Below are 20,998 nucleotides of genomic sequence, written 5' to 3'. Positions count from 1 at the left end.
GAATTACCGGGCCGGGGCAGGAGCGGAGTCAACCGATGGCTTCCGTTTCTTATTTACAGGAAGACGGGGCGCAATGGCGCAATCGGGGAGTCGTTGAATATCGAGTGGACGTGCCGGCGGTGCGCGAACCACATGGCTGGCCCGGCTCAGCCCGGCCGGCCTAAACGCGAGCTAATTGCCAGCTAAGCGGCAGCCGAGCGGCAGCCGAGCGACCCAACGGACGGGACGCTGGGGCGCGCGGCCCGCGCGGGCAGCAGGTTGCCGACGACGCCAGGACGCCGTCAAGACGCCCCCAGGGACTCGGACGCCAAATTACGCCGCCCGACTCGCCAGTCGACTCCGACGCCTCCGCGATTCAATTAGGGTCGTCTGCAGTCGGATTACGAACGGCGCTTCGTCGCCCCGTCTCTCTCGCACCTCTGTGGCAACGACCATGAGTGCGAGCGAGACAGGAGCGACGAGAGCGCACTGCATCAGCTGTGCTGGACGCGCGGCGTCGGGACGGCCGCACCGCCGGGGCTGTTTGTAGACCACCAAATTACAGTATACTCTAGCGTAATGAGGGCGCACGGTGTAAACACGTTGTTGAACACCGCTTCTGGTTGCGACGACGACGACGGGCTGGTCGCTGACGGCGCGCCGTGTTCTAGAGGACGAGGAGGAAACGCGACGCGAATGACAACCGCCGCCGTGCCATGCACGCAGGTCGCTGTGTGTGTGTGTCCCGTGTTCGTGCTCGTTGACTTCCGCCCCCGTCCTCCCTCCGCGTACGCCTCCGCTCTATGAGGTGCAACGGTGGCCAATTTGTACGCCCGCGTGCTCCCTCTCTGCGCGCCAGTACCGCGACGGCCGCGGGTCCGTCCGAGTTCGGTGGGGGATGCCTGTCACTCGCCTCGCCGGCTGCTGCCCGTTGCGAGACCCGAACCCGGGAGGCCCCCGGGTCGGTCACGTCCGACCAGAGCGGGCCCCGACATAATTCTTTGAACCAACAGCGGCTGTCTAATTCACAGGTGCTAGGTTAGTACAAAATCCGAAAGGCGTGCGCGCGTACAGGGGTGTACAGGTGCTTGATTGATGGCTGGAAGAAGACCAAGGAAAGGCGGGACGGCCGACTGTCGATCCGGGAGTGCCTATGGGCTGGGTTTTCCGAAGACGTCGCCGAGAGGGAAGCAGCATGCGGGGGAACATGATGACTACGCAAACAGAGCGCGAATGGGGGCGCGCTAGCGTGTGAGGCCAGAGCGTCAGCAATGCAGGCCGAAACGCGACACGGCAACGAACGTCGGGGTTAGAGGAACGCGTAGTAATAGGCAAATACTAATATAACTTTACAGTTAAATAAGATACAGCGACCTATAATAGTATCGAAGAAGTCATGGACAACAGAAGTAAAATAAGTTAAGATAAAGAAAGAAGAAGAAAAGAATATAAAAGAAGGAGAAGAAGAAGAAGAAGAAGAAGAAGAAGAAGAAGAAGAAGAAGAAGAAAAGAAGACAAACACACGTCCGGCATTTGAAAGCCGTTATGCGTGCTAGACTCGTCTAAAACATAGGTGTGATTGCCCCGAGAAGAAAGGGGAAGAGGATTAAAAGCGAGGAGGCTCCCCGAAGACAAAGGGTGTTCTGCGGCCGCCGCTCCGCCGCTCCTCCCGGACTCCTGGTGCTTCCCCCTCCCCCTCCCCCCCCCCTCCCGTGCCGCCGCTGCCGGTCTTCCTTTTCGTCGATATGTTTTATCGGTTTTATCGGTCGCATCTTCAATTGCGCGCGCGCCATCGTCGGATGGCGCGGCCAGCGCGGCCCGGCGATACAAACTAAAACGGGCCGCGCGGCGCCGTTTTAACACTCGTTAGGGGCCATGACGGGGGCTTCCTGCAGTGCGCCGACCGAGCGTCAGGTGACGTAAATGAATCATTCTGAACGCCTCCGTCCGTTCGTCCGCGCCCACCACAGGGCCAGCCGGGGCCCCCCGTGCGGAGGCCGTTGGAAGGACGGCCGGCCGTCGCGGACTTGGCCAGCCTGGCTGTGATGGACTACGTTGTCCATCCTAGCCGCGCATCGGCTCCCTGACCATGTTGTGCCTGGCTGACCAACCCCTTTCCTAATACACTTATCACTGATTCGACTTAACTACAAAAACCCTACTAAAACAAAGGGTGTTTTTTCTAATCCCCGAAAGATTGGACGTGAAATAACGCGACTGTGATTCGTTACGGTTGGCCAAGGCAAATGTGACCAGCTGAGTACCACGCTCCAGTTATCTCGAATTAATTCACAATCATATAACAGCCGGAACAAGCGGGCCAGCGGGGGAGAGAAAGAAAAAAAAAATGGACAAACCTCAGCAAAGCGGGTGGTGGTGGTGATATCTCGTTGAGCTCTGATTGATACGAAAAAAAAAAAAACAAACGAAACATTGTGTCGTGCCATCGCGTGCGTGGTGCCGCCCTGCTACCGCCGCCACCGCGCCGCTGCTGAGAGTTTGTTTGCGTGGATTCACTCAGCCGGAAACTAATCATGAATATATCAAAATTATACACAATTTTTTTCTGCCGTCACGTCACGGGTTCGCTGCTTGCCGTGTGTCGCCGCTCGAGTTTCGCGTCGCAGCCATAATGACTTTGTAATGGTACTCACGGTGTACTGGCACCGGCACGCCCTTCGCGAAAGGTTTACCTGTGGAGCAGAAAAGAAAACATCCTGTTAGAGGCAGAGGAGGAGGTCCGCGCGCCCGAGGAAAGTCGGCCGTTATCGATAAGTAATAATTATCGGTATCGCAAGAAACTTGTTCGCCCGCGGCGCTGCGGCCCCAATGCGGTGTAATTACGGCCAGTGGGACTCGGCAGTAGTCCGGCAATGCAATGGCAATATGAATGTGATTGACGGCTGCGCGACGCGTCCCGTGCGTGTCCCGTGCGTGTCGCCTCGTCGCCTTGTCACTGCCGGCCGTGTCAGTCACGACGCAGTCAAACGAATCAGTGCGCGCCAAAAGGTGGATAAATAACACGTCACGCGTCCGGTCGCCGGGCCTGGCACGGCCTGGCACGGCCTGGCGGGCCGCGCGTTGACGGACAGGGGACGACGCCGGCAGGACACCCGGGACAGTCGCCGTGCGGGACGGTAAAAAATTGATATGAAACGAAATGATATTTGGGGCGAGCGCGGTGCTCGCCGTCTCCGAGTCGGCTCGCGGTGCACCACGCCACTGCGACTCGGCCCCGGAGGCCGGAGGCCGGGGGCCGGGGCACTGGAGGACTGCATGTGCAGCTGGCCGGCGCAAAGGCTTGTAATGAGAGGCCGGAAATCCGCCGAGGACGCCGACGACACTTCCTGCCATGTGCCAATCAGGGCGTCAAGTTGGCCGTGTTTGGCTAGGACGGCCCAGAGGCCCAGAGGCCCGCCTCCAACCGCCAGCTGTCGATGCGCGTCGTCGCCGTCCTGGAGGCCTGGAGGCTGCACGCCGGGCCGGCAGCCGCGTGGGTTTGGCGCCAGATAACGCTAACGGGCTGCGACCGGAACAGGAAAGGTTTGGCCCGGACCGCTTGGGCTAGGCGGGGATCGACCGGGCCATGAATGAGAAAGGCATCGAATTTCCATAATTCTCCTCATAGACAAAGAAGCTGCACCGGAATGCGGTGCGTAATTGAGTTTAAAGGGAGCCCACAAAGGCGTGCGTGTCGATCGAGTGGGCAGCGCCGTGCAGCGCGGCCAAGGGCCGCCGGGGCCTCGAGGGTCTGGAGGGCCTGGAGCGGGATGACGCACGCTCTCCAGCCCGTGCTGCAGCCCGTGCTCCAGCCCGTGCCAGAGGGCCGCCTAGCCGCATTACGAAATGACTGATTTCAAGGAATAATAAAACGAGCGCATGCGCGGGGCGCGGGGGGGCGGGGGGCGCGGCGGGGGCGGGGGCGCGGGCGCGGCGGGGCGCGGTGCTCCTGACGAGGCACATGTGTGTGGTCGGGTGGGCGCCCGGCCGGAGCCGACCGGAGCCGGCCAGGCTCGCGCCCCGGGGGCACGCTCCAGAACAAGAATTTGGGCCCCGCGGCCTATGGACGACCTGGACGGCGGCCTGGCTGGACCGCGCGCCGGATTCCAGCGTGCGCGGGGGTGGGGCGTGGCGGGGCGTGGCGGGGCGGGCCGTGGCTACCGTGCGCGGCCTCCACGTGCACCACGGCCCCGCCCCCGGGCCCCCGCAGGGCCCGCAGGCCGATGGGCCGATGGTCCGAAGCGAAGGGCCGCGTGTTGGCCACGGGCCTCGGCCGCCCCGCCCGCCTGGCTGCAGTGGCGGCACGACGCGGCACGCACGAGTCGACGCGACGCCCCTGTAATCGCACGACGCGCCGCCGGGCCGTGGCCGGGCCCACGCAGCACCGCCAGCACCGCCAGCACGCCCCGCCCGGCTGCGTCGTCGCCCCGTCTCGGTCGCGCTCGCGGGGCATTCCCTGTGGGCGCGAGAGAGACGGAGGCAGCCTGCGGCACGGCCTGCACCGCCAGTACCGCGGCCAGACGCTCGATAGACACATTAGCTCGGCGCAGCGCGCTGTGCTCGGGCGTGGCGTGGCGAGCCGCGCCGTGCCGTAACCACCTGCTGTCGACGCGACTCAGACGCAAGGACCCCGGGGAAGGACGAAGGGCAAGGGCGGCCAGGACGGCGCCCCGCCGCGGACAAGGCCAGAGCGCCAGCGCCCCAGCGCGCCGAGTTCGAACCATGCTCGCGTCGCTCTGGCTCTCTCGCCCTCACGGGGCGCCCTCGTAGCGGTGCGAGAGAGACACTCGGAGCGAGACTACGCTGGCCCTGCCGTGGCCCTGCCGGCATCACGCTGACTAGATCGGAAAAGGGAGGAAAAAAGATGACGAACGAGTCGACGAGCAATTAAAGCTATCCAAGCACTGGAATGAAAACGGGATGAAACTGCACATAAGTCAACTGCGTTAGTTTTTTGTTTTGTCGTTTTTTATTGAGGAAGTGAGCGGACACCTGGGGCGGGGCGTGGCAAGACCGTTGACGACGGCGACCTGGCCAAACGCTAGCACACCTGACGCTCCTCGTACTTACAGAGATTGAAATCTCCACGACGACAAAACGACAGGCGAGGCGGGCAAAGGGCTCGCGATGCGTCGCGATGGACCAGAGGGTCATTAGAAGGCCACTTTGAGGAGGTGCACGACGGGCAGCGACGCGTGTCCGAGGGTCGGCGACGAGGCCGCGTTGTGGGCGGGGAGGATGCCGACGGGGCGCCCTGCAGGCGGCCGGCCCTTGGCTGCCCTTGGCCCTCGATGGTGGCGGCGATGGCGGCGATTACGTGACGCGGCGACAAGGCCGGACAAGGCCGCGGCCGCCTCGCCAAACCGCAGCCGTGGGAAAGGGAAGCGGAGGAAAGGAAAGGCAGCCTTCGCTCTTAATTAATTTCGGGCCGCTGACAGCGCGACGACACCGCCGAGCCGCGGCCCGCCAGTCCATTTGGGCCGCGCGCTTTTGGGACGCACGGACGGACGGACGGTTGGCGGCCGCGGGGATTCGAACCGCGGACACGCCAGTGCGGCATGTCGCAGCCAGCAATATGTCCACGTCGGTCAATTAACCGTGTCACCTGACAGATGTAATCCGCGAGGAGAGTGCCCTGCCCGCTCCGCCGGCCTGCCGGACTCGACGGGCAGGTTCCCGACGCTCCCCAAAAGGCAAAGGGGTGCGCCGCGCATCGCGCATCGCGCTGGCGTCCGGCCGGACGGCGAGGCGGCCAGGCGGATGGGGATGGGCTTTAGGGATTTGTTCGGCAAATATTTGGGGAAGCGCCTCGGGACCGGACCGAGGTGTCGTCGGCGCGGACTCGGAAGAAGAAGGAGGAGGAGGAGAAGAAGTTGACGACGGACGAAGGAGGCGAGCACGTCGATGATGAGAAGGAAAAGAAGAAGAAGAAGAAGAAGAAGAAGAAGAAGAAGAAGAAGAAGAAGAAGAAGAAGAAGAAGAAGAAGAGAAGAAGAAGAAGAAGAAGAAGAAGAAGAAGGAGGAGGAGGAGGAGGAGGAGGCCGGGAAAGGGTTGGACATCCACACTGCAATTAGGATGGCGACCGCAAGGTGGACCGTGCCTGGCCGCGGCCACGCCAGGGCCACGCCGAGGCCACGCCCCCCACGGCACGGCGACCACGCCACGCCACGCCACGGCCAGTGAGTCACGCTGTGGTCAGCATCCCAGACGGGAAGCGAGAGTGACCGAGCACGATGCACTACCATTACGCGCGTCTCGCTCTTCTCCTCGTTGTTTCGATCGGTTCTAGCGGCCCTTTCCGCCCGATTGGGCGGTCTGTTTTGGTCATTGTCGGAAGTGGCAGTTCCCTTCCCTTTGTCGCGACTCGCACAGAATTAAAGCGCGATAAGCGGCACCACCTCAAACAAATAAAATTGATAGGAGGCGGTCGGCGAAAGCAAAAAAAATAAAAAGGCGGCGTGTCCTGTCTTGCGTGGGGATTGCGGCATTAGACACATGAGAGCATTGTCTTGGTCCAGTCCGCTCTTTGTTTTACCACTTTTTTTCTGCGTCGGCCCGTCGGGGAGCAGCGCAAGCAGCGCAAGCAACGCACTTGAAATTTATCTGCTATTTATTTCGTCTTTCTCTCTCTTGATCCACGAGTCGTCCTCTTTGTTGGCTCGCTCGCAAGGGTGTCTTCTTGTAGGAAAGGCGGGCCAGTTCTGGTGTGTGCGTGCGTGTGCGTGCGTGTGTGTGTGTGTGTGTGTGTGTGGTGTGTGTGTGTGTGTGCGTGTGTGTGCGAGCGAGCCGCGGAGGGGTGCGCGGCGGTGCTGCGACTGTCCGTTTGGAGAGAAGGATGGAAGACGCGAGGAAAAAAGGGACAAGAAAGAGGGAGGCGAACCCGGGCTAATCCGATGCTCAGCTGTGATGTCGGTTGCGACCTCCCAGACGAAGAAACTCAATACAAAGCAGTGCAGTACGCCTGCGTGTGTGTGTGTGTGACCTGGCTTGGAGCACCTGGTAGTGCCGTCAGGTACTGGTAGCTGCCGCCCGAAATGAGCCCCCGCCGCTGTCGCTCTGGCCATCGCCCCACACACAGTGACACACAGGCACGGCTTCCGCGATGCCCGAGATTTGATCTCTGTAGGACCCGCTATACGCGCATCGCGCCGACCTCGACCGACCCGCGAGCGAAAAAAAAGGAAGCGAGGCGAATGGTCTGCGCCGAATACGATGGTGGATTTTACTGCGCAATGGCTTATTTTGCATAGGGGAGCGCACCGCCGCGCACCGCGCCGCGCCGTTTGATGAGGTGCGTGTTGGTTTTGGCGTTTTATTGGAGGCGTTGCGGCTCGCGTTGCGGTGCATCGCAGCCCCAGACTCCCCACCTCGGGGGGCATTGCCATTTTCGGCGAAACGAATTTTCGCATCGCGGCGTTGCAGTCGCGATGTGACAAGCAAAACTAGCTCTGTTTTCCGCATTGTTTTTTTCTTTTTCGCGGTGTGGGTACTTTTATCGTTGTTGCGTCGCTCGCTGCAATTAAACGGCATTTGCATGATGGCTGGCCTGCGCGGCCTGCCGGGTGGTCCGCCCCGCACCGCCGAGGTGTCCCGAACGGCCCGCCCGGCACGTCAAGTGAAAAATTGGTGGACGTGATACACGCCGCGACATTGTCGCCCTGCGCCTTCTTCCTCCTGGCCGTCTTGCTTTTTTATCCTCTCTCTCTCTCTCTCTCTCTCTCTCTCTCCAAGGAGGCGTACCGGAGATTAATGACGAGCCTCGACGTGCGGGTCACGTCCCATTTGTACCGCCAGCACCGCCGCGGCACCGCCACGGCCCGGTGGGGAATTTGTCAAAAATTAGCGAAAGGACTCGGCGTGACGCGGCGGTGCTCGACGCCGAGGTGCTCGCCGAGGCCGCGGCGGTGGTGATGATGACGGACTCGAACCCGTTACCTGGCGACGACGGCGACGGTCATTAGCCTCGAATATTGGGGCGGCCCCGCAGGTTGCTTGAGAGAAATGCAATATGACACGCTGGCGCTGCCGATTTTCGCAGACTGCCTCCACCCCGCTCGCTCCTCCCCCGGCCCCTCCCTCCGCGATTATGACACACATGACACATCACGGCGGCCTGAGTGACGCGCCAGTGACGCGCCAGTGACGCGCCCTTCCAGGTCAGTGAGCGCCCTTTTTCGGCTTGATTCGCTTCCGCTCGACGCCACCGCCTTTCACCCCTCCCTCTGCGAGCGGCTCTCTCCTCTCTCCTCTCTCTCTCTCTCTCTCTCTCTCTCTCTCTCTCTCTCTCTCTCTCTCTCTCTCTCTCTCTCTCTCTCGGCACGCCCCACGAGTGCGAGAGAGACAGAAGACCGTCATGTCAGTCGGACGGTCACACCCGGTGCTGGCACTGCACTGCGAAGGGCGGCGAGCGCCAACGGCCGAATTTCATTCAGCGGGGCATTCTCTCATTACTGCGAGGCGCGAGCGCCTTGCGACCGCACTGTAAATAATATAATTATCCGTTTCGGCGTATATATCTGGAATGAATGCTTGCAAGGCGGGGGCCGCCACGCCACGCCACCGCGCGATTGTGTTTTCGCAAAGAAGGTTTTTCGGAGGGGAGCAGAGAAGAGGCAAGGCAAGGCAGGCAAGGCAGAGCACGCAAGGCGGCGGAGCCCCGCTTTTGCTTTCAACGAGTCGCGCCTTCGTCAAATCCTTACCCTCACCTCGCCGTTTATTTTTTTGTATTTTCCTTTTGCACTAGTTTTTTTTTTCAAATGTTTTTTGGCAGAGTTGACGGACGAAAAATTGTAAAAACACAAACCGCGAACGGTGCGGCGGTGGCAACAGCGCACAGTGGGGCAGAAGACCAGGAGGCCAAACCTCTAGACGCGTTTTGAGCACTAGAGTCGCTAAATGGGACTCAAACCGAGCGTGTGACCCCACCATTGGAATGCTCTCCGAACGAGGAATCCATTGGTGGGGTCACACGTTTGGTCCGAGTTCTGTTTGGCGACGCTGGGGCTGAAAACGCGTCTAGAGTTTTGGCCGCCTGTGCCGGTCTTGGCCCACTGCGCAGCGCGCGGTTCGGGTGCGTACAGTGTACATTACTTGCATGGCCGCAGCAGCCCTTGGCTTATCAGATGGGAGGTCAAGGGCAAGGGCTCATCCCTTCTTCCTGGTACCTCGGCCTCCTCGGCCTCCCTTTCCCACAAGTATGATCCCTTTGTCTAATCAGAGCAGGCGGCCCGGCGGCCCGGCGTGGCCATTGTGCGCGACTCCTTCGACCCAACCCGACCGCACCGCACCGCGCACCGCGCCGCGCCGCGCCTTGGCTGAGCCTCTGCTGAGCCTCCGCGGCTCCGCGATGCCTCCGACCTGATATTGAAATATTGCCCCACTTTTCATGAAAGATTCGATTCCACGGGTTGCATGCGAGATTTGTCTTCCTGACACCGGCAGGGTGCGCGCGGCGGCTCCCCTTGGAGGTTCCCTTCCCGCACGGGACGTCCTGTCTGGGAAACCATCCCCCACCACCCCTCCCTCGCCCCGCCTCGTCCCCGCTTCTTCTTCGCTCTCCTTTTTCTCACTACAGTATTTGCCTTTGTGAAATTGGACAGAGCCTCCTGCTGGCTGCTCGGGCTGGCTGCTCGGGCTGGCTGCTCGGGCTGGCCGCGCACTGCGACCTTACTCCAGATACCCCGCTGATCCATTCAGGTATAAAGTAGCCAGCGCCTCGGCTGGCCTGGCTGCCAGCCTCGACTGGCCGCTGGGCTGGTCAGCCCGAGTCAGCCGCGCCGGTTTTAATTACGGCAGCCATTAAAGACTTTTGCGATGATGACAGCACCACGGCGCCGATGATGCCGGCACGCTAAAACATTAAAGCGAAAAAAATACTAAAAATTAATCTGGTTCTTGGCTAATGAATGGGGGCGAAGGGGTGTTGGTTACTAATTGTTCGGCGGGTCATCAGAGCAGTCGCTTTTAAAACAGTAACCGAGGGGCTCGCTGGTCACCGTGAGAGAGACCAGCACAGCGGACGGCCTCCTTTGTCTTGGCGCCGAGGGCGAGCCGAGGGTGCGGCCGGGCAGACCAAGAGGCAGGCAGCCCTCCCCTCACGGATTAATTAGGATTTAGCGACTAGGCCTGAGGAACTGGAGTGAAATTTGTGTTTGCGGGTCGTCCCGGCACCACTAGTGCGAGCACCTCGTCGGCGATGGTCTGGTCAGGTAGAAGACGCTTATAATGAGCCGCATCAGCCATTAGGTGCACGCGCTCTGTACGGTTGGGATTAATCCCACGCAGCGCTACAGTGTGCTACACTGTGGTATACACTGTGCTCATCGTGGAGCCGGGGCCGCTTCACCTGGACGGTAGCGGCGGCAGCCAGGCCAAGCCAAGGCCAAGCCAAGGCCCAGCTGCGCCAAAACTAAAGAAGGGTTTCCCCCGAAATCACTTCACGTTGCCGCGTGCGTTTGGGTCTCCGGCCGTCTCCGCCTCCTCGCTCCCGTTTCGGCTATCAAGAAGGGGTTGCGGGCAGGCAGGCAAGGCAGGCGCCTGGCCTGGCAGGGCAGGGCCGACCCTCGCAGTGACTCTGCAGAAGCGCGGCCGCATTGAATGCGACTGCCATTTCTCGCTGGCTTGTCCGCGTTGGCGACAGGTTCCGGTCATCGTCCCGCCGCCAGTGGGCTGGTTCCGAACGGGGTCGCTCTCCCGGGGCGCCCCGCTTGGGTGTGAGAGAGACAGGCCGACGAGACGAGACCTCCCCCTCAGGCTGCCGCTCCGCCTGCATGCCGCGGAGGCCCGCCAAAAAGAAGTGATGTCACGGCTTCGCGGAACGGGGGCGACTCGCACTCACACGCTCCGCGTCGGCCCAGCTGACCGGCGCGCTGAGTCCGGACGGCGCCCTCGTCGCCCCGTCTCTCTCGCGCCCCCGCGGCCCCCGCGGGACGCGCCGTGGGTGTGAGAGAGACAGACGGAGCGACGCGGACCCGCTGGGGCGGTATATAGTAATTGGTACCGGGAAGCGGCTGGGCTCGCTGGGCTTGCGGCAATCCGAGGCGAGTTGTCACAGGACGCGTCCGGACGCGTCAGCTGTTGGGACCGCATTCTGGCGGCGCCAGCGGGCTGAGTCCGAGCGGGGCCCTCCGTCTCCCTCGCACTCCCACCGGACTCACCGAGAGTGGAGCCACCTCCCTGAACCAGCCTGAACGCGCACCTCGGCGGGGCGCATCGCGGCGTCGCAGCGTCCCCGCTGAGGGCCTTGAGAGCCTTGAGGGCCACCCGGTGCCTCCGTTTGACAACGTAAACACGGGAATAAAATGTTGCGTGCATTGGGAGCACCCTGTGGCCGGCCGAGGGGTGCTGGCGGCGCGGCGGCCGCGGGGAGGGCCAGGTGCGCGGGGAGGACCGTCTTGAAGACGCGGACGGCCGAGGCGGCGGCGGCGCGCGCCAAGACGCTACGCGCGCTACGCTCCCCCACCCCGACTCCTCCCACCGGAGCGCGATGACGAGCCGCCGATCCGGGGCCGGGTGGCGCGTGCCGGGGCGGGGCGGGGCGGGGCGGGCGGGGCGCAGGGAGCCCCACAGATTAGTGCCGATCGGGGGCGCAGCGACGGATGTGGGCGTGATCGGGCGCGCCTGCATTGTACTGCGTGAGAGAGAGAGAGAGAGAGAGAGAGAGAGAGAGAGAGAGAGAGAGAGAGAGAGAGAGCAAGCTTAGCGCGCTCCGTCCGACTCGAGTCACTCCTCAAGATTCATCCCCATTTCAAATTTTTCGGAAGGCGCGCGCGTCGTTTCCTCGGGCCGCCGCGAAACGGCCGGAGTCTCTTATCAGTGTGGGTGACAGCGACAGCGGCGCTATTTGTAGCGCGGCGGGGCAGCCCGAGGCAGCGCCGCGCCGCCTGAATGGGCGGGCGATTTAAATTACGAGGAAAACGACAAAACAACAACAAAAACAGGAAGAGGAACAACAGCTGGGCGGAGCGCGGACGGTGGTTACCGCCCTGTGCGCGTCGCCGGCCGTCGCCCGGCCAGCGACAACAACAACAACAAGAGCGACTCCTCGAAAAGCGCGCTCTGTGTTTTGTTTGAATTGCGGCTAATGCCGTCGCGAGGACCATTGTCTCTGTCTTATGTTTTATGCAGCGCGCCGTGTTGCAGTGCAGTGTAGTGGCACACTGCTGGCATGACGGGCCCCTGCAGGAAGTGGGCGTCCGCCCTGCAGTGCTGCGCCTTTGGACACTTTGTTGACTTTCTGGAGGCCGCGGTTCGACTCCGCGGGGTCGCGGGCGCCTCCCCCCCTCCTCTCCCGGGACCGGCCGCAGGCTTTTACGACGGCACTGCCTCCTAGAGGAGGATGATGATGATGTCAGTCGCGACGTAAAATGTTTTTATTGTCATCTCGCCATAAGGATCCGCCTCACGCAAAACCATAAAGTGGCGGTTTCTATTTTGCTTTTTGCTTTTTTTTTTATCGCCGAGAGGGTTATCGTCACCTGTTGGCCGGCGGCACACTTGTTGGCAACCCGTTCGCTTTATGCGTCTGCCTCGTGTCTAGCGGGCACGTCGCGAGCGGAGTCCGAATCTCATCATCCCGTTTTAAGCTTTTTTTTATTTTTTCGGTGGAAAGTGAACGGAAATGTTGAGCCGTGCCCCGTCATGCGAACACTGTTTTACGAAAACGATTTGGTGGCAAAAACGGCCTTGATATGCCTGCGATGGAGCCATTTTCCCACAAGGTCATCGCAGGTCACTTGGCCGAATGAAAGTTACTGCTCCAAATAGCTTAATCCGTAAAAATATTCGCAATGGCTTCGAGAAACGTATTTGCTTTCTATTTTTTTCATCCCCTCGCCGTCGTCGGCCTTTGGGATGCTGATAACTTTTTTCTTAGTTTCCCGGGGGAACGCGATTTTTTATGCGTGGCTGCCATGGTTATTTGCGGGCCACCCGAAGGCGGCGGGAAGAATATGCGATTCTGTCAAGTTTGACGGCCGCGACAGCTCCACTGCCTTCTCACAACGCGCCGCCCTGCTTTCTGCATAAAACAAGGAGGACAGAAAAAAAAGGACAAAGTGATCCGAAGGGGGCGATTTCGCGTAGATACCGTGTCCCCATGAATTCTCACCCTGTGGCCCGACGAAGGCTATGGAAATGAAAATCAAATAAGTGTCGCATAAATTTTGAACCCCCTAGCAGAAGAAAGTGTAGCGACGCTCCCATTTCCTTTCTCGTTACGGTGTACCGTGTTGTGTGCGTGTGTGCGTGCGTGTGTGTTGCCGCCCATAAGAAGCTCCCCTGTCAGATAGGAATCGAGGACGCGGTCCTGCTCTGGATCTGATAAAGGGAGACAGGACTAAACGGTCCTAAGTGTGGATACCGGAGTGGCCCCGGAAACGTCCAGACCGGACCACTGGACCGCAGCCTCCGGCCGCCGGAAAGATTACACCGAGGCGAGACTGATACCCAAAACACACGCACTCGGCGGCCAACGTGGAGGCCGTCCTTTTCTCGTGTAGTGCAGAGAATCGGAGAGCGTGGCGTCGAGTCGAGATGTGGCGGTGGCTTACGCGCCGCGGACCAGTTTGAGGTAAACTCGCCCTGCAGCCTGGTGGCCTGCCAGGCCACAACCACGACAACCAGGAGAGGGCAAACGAATTGAACCCGCAGACGTACTCTCACGAGGCCAGCGGCGAGCAACGTGGAGGATGCCCCAAAGTTGCTTGGAAGCTGCTGCCTCGGTGGCGGCTGGAGAGCTGCCTTGCTTGGAAGCTGGAGCACCCTCCGGCTGCTTCTTGGCTGCTTGGAAGCTGGAGCACCCTCCGGCTGCTTCTTGGCTGCTTGGAAGCTGGAGCACCCTCCGGCTGCTTCTTGGCTGCTTGGAAGCTGGAGCACCCTCGCGCTCTTGCTGCTTGAAGCTGGAGCACCTCCGTGCTTTGGCTGCTTGGAAGCTGGAGCACCCTCCGGCTGCTTCTTGGCTGCTTGGAAGCTGGAGCACCCTCCGGCTGCTTCTTGGCTGATTGGAAGCTGACTGGAAGGCCCGAAGGGTGCCTGCACGAAGTCAGTCGGAAACTCCTCGACGAGGACGCCTTAACCACCTCAACGTCCCCAACCTTCGTCACCAAGTTTGGCATTGGCGAAGCGAAACCGGATCGGCCAATCCGGACAAAGGGGCGACCTATGCGAGCATGCACAAGAAAGGGTGCAGAATCCAGGTGGTTCTGCAGTGACCACTAAAAGTTTCTGCTGCTTTTTTTGGCTTGATTTTTTCTCTTTCGGTGAGCAAAGGAAGGATGCGAAACTGTATCGGCGCGGGCCTTGAGTGCCGCGGTGCCGCGTCGCCCTGCGCCTTGACCTCGCGAGCCTCGCGACCGACTAGACCGGTCGCCGCCTTTGTTGGAATCTGGAGCTGATCTGGAGGGACTTGTCGAGGAAGGAGGGTGAATTCTTAAAGCACGCACAAAGCGTCGCAGTACGCATTTCGAGGAACGGGTTTGAATCACAATGCACTTATACAGTGTCCGAGTACGGCACAAACATGACTTATTAGTTGCGCGCCGTCTTGGATTTCCCTATGAATATACATAAATCTCGGTATTGGAAGGCGTAGCCTCGACCGATCACCAAACCCGTTGCGAGAAAAAGAGGAACGGGAAAAAAAGGTTTGCGCCGCGGCGACTCCCAAACCACCACAATGGGGTAATCCGTCGAGATATTTGTAGAAATGGCGGCGGGGCGAGCGTCTCAGACAAATATATGCAACAGGAGCGATACACGCACAATGCGTCCTTTGTGCGGTCTTCAATGGCCGTGCGCGGATTTCACGACAAAAATCATACGCGCAGTCCGCGCCAAAGTTTTGTTTTCTTATTATTTTTTCTCCTGTCTTGTCGGCTGCGGGAATGCGTGCTCTAGTAACGGCCGTTTTGGTCTTGTTGCAGTACAAGAAAGTACAATGCGGTCGAAAAGTGAGCGAAACGAATGCAGCGCCTTGTTTTGCATGCACATTGTCGTGGGAGAGAGAGAGGCAGAGGCGTGCGGAGGCCCCGCGGCGGCCACACAGCGCGCTGCGGGCACCGTGGGCACTGCAGGTGCGGTCCGAGGGAGTCTCTCTCTTTCCCTCTAGTAGCGCCCGGGCGGAGGGAGTTTGCGGCCTTGCGGGCTGGGCTGACACCACCAGGAGGTGGATTCCGAACACAGCTTTCGTCGCTGTCTCTCTCGTGCTCGTGTGGAACGCCCCCATGCGTGCGAGAGAGGCGGAGGCACAACCCGTCCCCAGGGCGGACTAATGGAAGTTTAAACGAGTCGCAGCGGGGCGAGCAGGGTGACGCTGCGCTTCTCGACGACATCCACGACCTCCAGGCTGGAGGCTCCAGACTCCACACGCCCGCCGCGGCTGCGTGGCTGAAGGGGTTGCATTGTCGCGGTTTGGCAGTGGGCTGGGCTGCTCGGCTGCAGACTGATTCCGAGAGTCCTCTCTCGCACTCATGGGGCGTGACCCATAGGTGTGAGAGAGACAGAGCGACAGAAACGACTCTCGGCATCAGCCTCGCTCGGATCTACCTGGCTGGGTCCAGATTCGGGGGCCCACGTCACGGTAGAATCGGAATCGGGCGGATCCCAAGTAGAAACACCGCCGACTCGAAAAGTTCAAACAAAATGTCAGGAGAGGGAAAACCTTTATCCAACGAGGCTAGATTAATCTCTGCTTTCCTGTGCCAACCCGGCCATCGGCGAGATCGTCGAAAAAGTGAAGCTCATCGAGGAAGTGATTTCGATGTCCGGCCGGCGTGCCCGGCGTGCCTGTCGCCTTTGTGGGGCAGTGCACGGCAGCGCGCTGTTTACACTCGGGGCGGCCATTCAGCCCGGCGGGGCGGGGCGGGGGTGCGCAATCATTCGTGCAGCGGAAGCGCTTTCAGAGACGACGGCCGGCCCCAGCAGCCCCAGGTGGGGTCCGGCCGAAGCCGAAGCCGGGACCAGAGTCGCTCTGCGGCCACCGCATGTCGCAACCGCGTCACTGGCTGGACGGGCTGGACCCTCGAGGGCGGGACGCGGTGTACGCCGCAGCCAAGTTCGGCCTCGCTTTTCGCCACGCTAAAAAGTGTCAAAGGTGTCCGACAATGCTATTACACTGGCCGGTCGTAAAACGGCACCTTCACACCTCCAATCTCGGCCGTGTCCGGCCCCTCCCACCTCGCATTGCACAACGCCGACGTGCGAAAGGACCTGCCGTCGACCCGGACCATCGGACGGTTTGACGGACAGGCGCGGCACTGGCGGCACGGCCTAGCCTCAACCTCGCCGATGACCGTCACGGACTTCCAGGACTGGCCGTGTGAAACTTCCGTCGCATTCCTCGGACACGGACACACACACACACACACACACACAGAGGTGCCCCACCACGCCCCCCTCCCCACCGCGCCACCCCGAGGGGCCTGCTTGTGCCGGCCGCGGACAACAAAAGAGGACTAAAAAGGCAGGAAGACTTTTGCGGAATTTTCGCGAGTCGAGGCGGGGCCGCGACGGACGACGCACCGCACAGTGTAGTAGAATACACCTTTTTCGCGCGTCAAAAGGTTGAAGCCGAGAGGGCAAAGGAGAAGGGGGGGGGGGGGGGAATGGCGCAGCGGGGCGTCGAACGCGATCCCAAAGGGGTGCCGCGGAGCGAGCAGCGTCTTATTTCATCGCCAAAACGCCGGGATTCGAAAAATCAACGTCCGTTTTTCAGCTTTCCTCTTTTCCCCCCCTTTATTATATTATTATTATTACCATGACGCGCCGCGACTGCGGGCCGCGGCCGCCTTGTTGACTCTGCATGCGTGCGCTCCGTGCGCTGCAGCCCCGCGCGCGTTGAGGTCTCTCCCCGCGCAACAGGATCGCATGGCAAACAGTGAGGGTGGTGCGGGGTGGTGTGAACACGGAGGGAAAGGGGAGGGGGGAGGAGGTTATCGGCTGGCGATTTAATTAAGCGGCCCGGATTAAACGAAAAAGTCAATTGGGAATTTGACGCAGCCTAGCTAGAGTCAGACATTTTTTTTGAGTCCTGTACATGTACATGTTTTTTTTCGGAAGGAAAAAAACAAGGGTAAAGGCACAATTTTGAAAAAATAAACGACAAAAAGAAACAACATGAAAACAAACAACTGCCGGCGACGGCTGGCAGTGCGACACCGAGCCGCCTCGCCGGCAATGCAAACAGTATTGCAATAAGTGGGACTAATTGCGAACGCTAGTGAGGCGGTGCGTGCGCCGTGCGTGCGCATCGCAGTCGAAGAGCAATTAGACTAAATTGGTCGTCAAATGGGCCATCGGAACGGTCAAGTGGCCATATGGCGCCCCCACCCCCACCCCTTTCCAACGCGAACGGGTAGCGCATGCATATTCAAACGCACGAGCAAGTCCAGAGTGGTACCTACGTGCCCACCGCGCACCGTACCGCACCGTACCGTTCTGGCACTGGCACGCCACTAGTGCCACGCACATGCAGATAAAAGATTTCCGTTTACCGGCGGCGTATCTGATTTTCGTGGAAATTATGGGTTTGATTACCGACACGCAGCGCAACGGAAAACCACCCCCGCACGCCGTTTCAAACTGGAAAGTAAAAGCAACCCCCCGGATGTTTGATTTTTCGCAGAAAGACGGAGTTTTGTTTTCCGACGGTTCTAAAGTTCAGGAATGTTGCGACCACTGTACTGCCTTTTTGAATTGAAAAAGCTACGGTGGCAGTGGCTGGGTTTGTGGGAATGGCCAGCACTGCCGCGGCCAGCGGGGTGGACACGGCTCGCTGGATGCCAGTAGTATAACTCATCGGGACTTTTTTTTCGACATTTATTTTTTGTCGGTAAGTCACTTATGCAATTATTGCAAACGGTCCAACAAAGGGAGATTATATACTGTCGCGTTCTTCTTTTGTTTTCTGTACTTTGTGTGGGACCTTCTGACCACAAACGTGCCTATATTCCTCCGTCTTTTTTCCCTTCTGGAACAAATCCTCCTGAATCCTTCTCATTTCTTCCCATCGCGGCGGCGGCGCGGCTCTGCAACCGCGGCGCGTCTGGAGGGGAGGGGGAGGGGAGCGGGTCATTGCAGACTGCGCAAAGGACAAGACGGGACCCTTTCACCCCCTCTCTTCACGTTCACGCACCTCAGATGCTGACCCGCGATAAGAGCCGTAATTACCTCCAGCAAGTGTGGGCGAGGGCCTCGGCGAGGGCCTGGGCGAGGGCTGATCCGAACAGGTGGCTCGGGGTGAAAGACTTCGAAGTCAGACTGCTTACGGTCCCCGCGGTGTCAGCGTGTGTTTAGGTCGGCGGCAGCGGCCAGTTCGGCCCGCCGTTCGTTGCGTGAAAAACGAGGCAGATACTACAGGAGAAAGAAGGGAAAAAACGACAGTGGCTACTATGCTTTTGTCTAGAAGTATCTGAGATGAAGCTATTTCAGAAACCGGCCCCGATTCTGACAAGTTGCTCTTGGGGGAGTGACTTGGCGTCTGTTAAAGACAAACGACATCAAACTCAATTTTTTTTCTGACCATTGGTCAGCAGTGGCGAACATAATGCTCTTTTCTTGCGGCTAGCTCTTTATCTTTTCTTTACTTTTTTTTTGCTAACCTAACATTGACCGGCTACTGTTCACGCGCGAAAAAAAATCCGTAAAACATGAACACGCCGACGACGGGAACTTGTGACATAACTGGTGTGGCAGTGATGGCCACGACACCCCATGACAAGATTATCTCCTGGCATTCCAGCAGAGACATTTGAGGTTTGGAGGGAGCAAATACAGAGAGACGGAGTAAGAGAGAGGCGAAAGAGGAGGAGGGGGAGTGCTGGAAGTCAGTCTGATGACGGCAGGAAGAAGCAGGTGGCTCCTCCGGGCACTCCCCCTCCAGACGACGCCCAGGGAGGGGGTGCCGGAACCTGGAACCCCCTCGAATGAAAATCGACTTTCCAGCATTCCTGCGGCGCTACCAGTCCGATTCATATTTGCTCTGCCATTCTCCTCACCACACCCCGCTGCACAGTGTACGCTGGCTGCGCTGCCCGTCCGTCCGCAGGCTGACCCGCTTGCTCTTTTCCCCGCAACTCTTTTTTGCCTTCGTTTTTTGTTTTTTTTTGGGACGATATTTTTATACTCCACGTACGGTAACTGTTGTTCTGCGTGAATGGCCGGGCGTAAATCCTGGAGGCGGGCGGTGCCCTGGCGGTGCCGCGTGAGACCGTCACTTAGCCAATACGTGTCGGCGGGCGTGGCGCGGCCTGGCGGGTCGTCTGCTTGTTTGGGTGCGCGCGACGAATTGCTCTGGGTGGTCCCCTGTGCTGGGCCCCTCTCCGGGCCCCACGGCCAGACCCTCGGCCCTTGACGGGGCCGCCAGGTACGCCCCCGCAGCCCCACACAATGGAGAGGGGCTTAAAAGCGACCTTATATTGGAGGCCACCGCGCCGACACCGCACCACGTCAAAAATAAGCGAGCCGAGCGAAACTCTGAAAATAATGCGCGTGTTTCACTACTACTGATGGTTGCAGTTTGCAACGAGAACGAGTTTTAACGACGCTCGCGAGTTTTACGGCAACGCTTTAGTTCACACGACGCGGCAGTGCGCACCTGGGGCAGCCAGACAGAACATCACATTCGCGTACACGCACTCACACAGACGCACACTCACACGGGGAGCTTATTGCGAATGTGCCCACATGTTGGCCACCCCCTCCACCAGCAGCTCGCCAACCCTTTTTCTTTTGAGACTCGGCAAATACCGGTGCCCCTCCCCTCCCCGCCCCCTCGCCGGATCAGCAGCTCTCGCTTGCTCTCGCTTGCTCTCGCTGCGAAGGGCTGCCCCGGGGGCATTCTATTCGCAGTCAAAAAAGTGAAAAGTGGTGGCCGGGCAAGGGCGGCCTGGGGGACGGCCTGGAGGACGCAGGGCATCCCGCTGGAGGAGCTCGCTGTCATCGCGTCGCCGAAAGCCTCAGCGCGCTAATCGTCGCTGCGCAAAAGGAGGAGAGAAGATGATCAAGGAGGAGGAGGAGCAGAGCTTCTGTAAAAACGAGGCTGGACAATGTGACTGCGCGCTGCGCTCCAGATCCAGCAGATCGCACTGTGCCTGGTACCGTACGTACCACTGCACCGGCATGGCTCCGCGCTTTGTCCCACCCGCATGTGCGCCCCGCGGCCCCGCGCCGCCCCGCACCCCGCAGCGCGACGCAGCGCGACGTGCAGCGACGTCCCCAACGGCAGCACCTGACCAGTGGCGTAGCCGTGACCTCGGCGATGACTCCACCCTCACACGCCGCGAGGCCGGGACGCCCATTGAGCCGTTCGAAGAAGATCCCCAGCTGCTAATAATATGGTGCACTGCCTCGATGTGTATGCCTCCTTGCAACTGCAACAGCGTTCCCAGAACGAGCGCTCCGCCCCTGCAGAACTACGACGCACGTTACCTGTTGTGGAAGCTCTCTCGGAGCGACAGCTATGGTCCGGGTCGCAGCGGCCGCATTGAAGCAGCTTGAAGCAGGCCGAAGTCCCGGAGTTATCCACAACGCGCGCACAGTCACTCACACACACAGGTTTGCAACGTTTCCTCGTTGCGACGTGCCGACGGCACCACTTTTTTGACAATCCTTGTTCGAAAATCCTTAACGCACTGTCGGGCCGATGGAGGTTAAGTCCGTGTAATCCAGTGGGAGAAGCAGCGGGCGAAGCACTGACACACACACGCACACACACTCATTGACGCACGCACACGCACGACGTCCCAGACTTCGCCGCGGTGCCGGTGGCTGCGTCGCTGCGTCGACACGCACTGCTCCGCTCTGCTCGACGCCCAACAGCACACTGAGGAGAGGAGAGGAGTTCCCCCGTTCCCTTCGCCTTCCCTCCGCGCGGCGCGGCCAGCGCGGCCAGCCGGCCGGCATCGCGGAGCAGCCCGCGGTGCGTGCGGCGCGGAGGGGGGAGCGAGAGAGTCGGTCCGAGCGCGCTCTCTCGCTCTCTCTCACCGTGCTCTACCTGGACGAACGCCTAAAGGTGTACAAAGG

At 60.1% G+C, this 20,998-nt stretch overlaps 1 protein-coding gene across 1 annotated transcript in view; it reads right to left on the bottom strand.

Moving 5' to 3' along the window:
- Nucleotides 1–20,780, bottom strand: part of LOC117641053 (serine-rich adhesin for platelets) — a 66,684-nt gene extending 45,904 nt beyond the window's left edge. The window contains exon 1 of the mRNA XM_034378152.1: nucleotides 20,405–20,780. The gene's annotated coding sequence lies outside the window, so the exon portion shown is untranslated. The remainder of the gene's footprint in view (nucleotides 1–20,404) is intronic.
- Nucleotides 20,781–20,998: the final 218 nt, after the last annotated feature.

Source organism: Thrips palmi, unplaced genomic scaffold, assembly GCF_012932325.1.
Source record: "Thrips palmi isolate BJ-2018 unplaced genomic scaffold, TpBJ-2018v1 HiC_scaffold_15, whole genome shotgun sequence".
Lineage (NCBI taxonomy): Eukaryota > Metazoa > Arthropoda > Insecta > Thysanoptera > Thripidae > Thrips > Thrips palmi.
This window is presented reverse-complemented; position numbering and strand designations above follow the sequence as displayed.